Source organism: Crocuta crocuta, unplaced genomic scaffold, assembly GCF_008692635.1.
Source record: "Crocuta crocuta isolate KB4526 unplaced genomic scaffold, BGI_CrCroc_1.0 scaffold606, whole genome shotgun sequence".
NCBI lineage: Eukaryota > Metazoa > Chordata > Mammalia > Carnivora > Hyaenidae > Crocuta > Crocuta crocuta.
In genome coordinates this window covers 667763-668507 of record NW_027531508.1, presented here as the reverse complement: position 1 = coordinate 668507, position 745 = coordinate 667763, and the positions used below count along the sequence as shown (strand labels likewise).

Here is a 745-nt window from a genome sequence, read left to right as displayed (position 1 = left end):
TCATCTCTGTCTACACTCTCTCTGTCTGGGTAACCCAATACGGTCCCAGCCCAATGGTTTTAAAGTCCATTGATAAGCTGGTGATCCTGGATGTTCTCTCTAGCACTGACCTTTCTGAGTGTATGAAATATCCACATGGATATCGAATAAGCATTCAAACACAAAATTCACCAATCAGAACTTTTCATTCTCTCCCTCAGGAACATCCCAGTCTTCTCCATCTCAGTAAATGGCACTGACACTCACCCACTTCCTCAAACCAAAACTGTAACGATTATTTCTCTCTTTTAATACTATTCACATCAGGTGCTCACTTCGGCAGCACATATACTAAAATTGGAACGATACAGAGAAGATTAGCATGGCCCCTGCGCAAGGATGACACGCAAATTCGTGAAGCGTTCCATATTTTTAATAAACTATTTGTAAAAAAAAAAAAAAAATACTATTCACATCAGAACTTCGCCACTAAGAAAGAATACATCCATTCTTTTCAGTCCTTACATATCCACTAATATGACCCTAACTGGTCTCCGTGCCTGTTCTCTTGCCCTTTTATGATCCATCCTCAATGTAGAAACCTGAGTGATCTTTTAAAACCGTAAATCAGATGACATCATTGCCACCCTGCTCAAAATCCTCCAAAGGAGTTCTATTGTTCCCTGAATGCAACCCAAACTCACCCCAGGGCCTTGTTATCTCCCCTCCACCTCCTCTTGTGTCACTGTCCTCATTCACTGCGCTC

At 41.6% G+C, this 745-nt stretch overlaps 1 non-coding gene across 1 annotated transcript; it reads left to right on the top strand.

Annotated features, from left to right (window-relative positions):
* The first annotated feature begins 306 nt into the window (after positions 1-306).
* LOC144238538 (U6 spliceosomal RNA) lies at positions 307-413 on the top strand. Its single transcript, XR_013337151.1, has one exon. It is a non-coding gene; the product is annotated as a U6 spliceosomal RNA (small nuclear RNA).
* Positions 414-745: the final 332 nt, after the last annotated feature.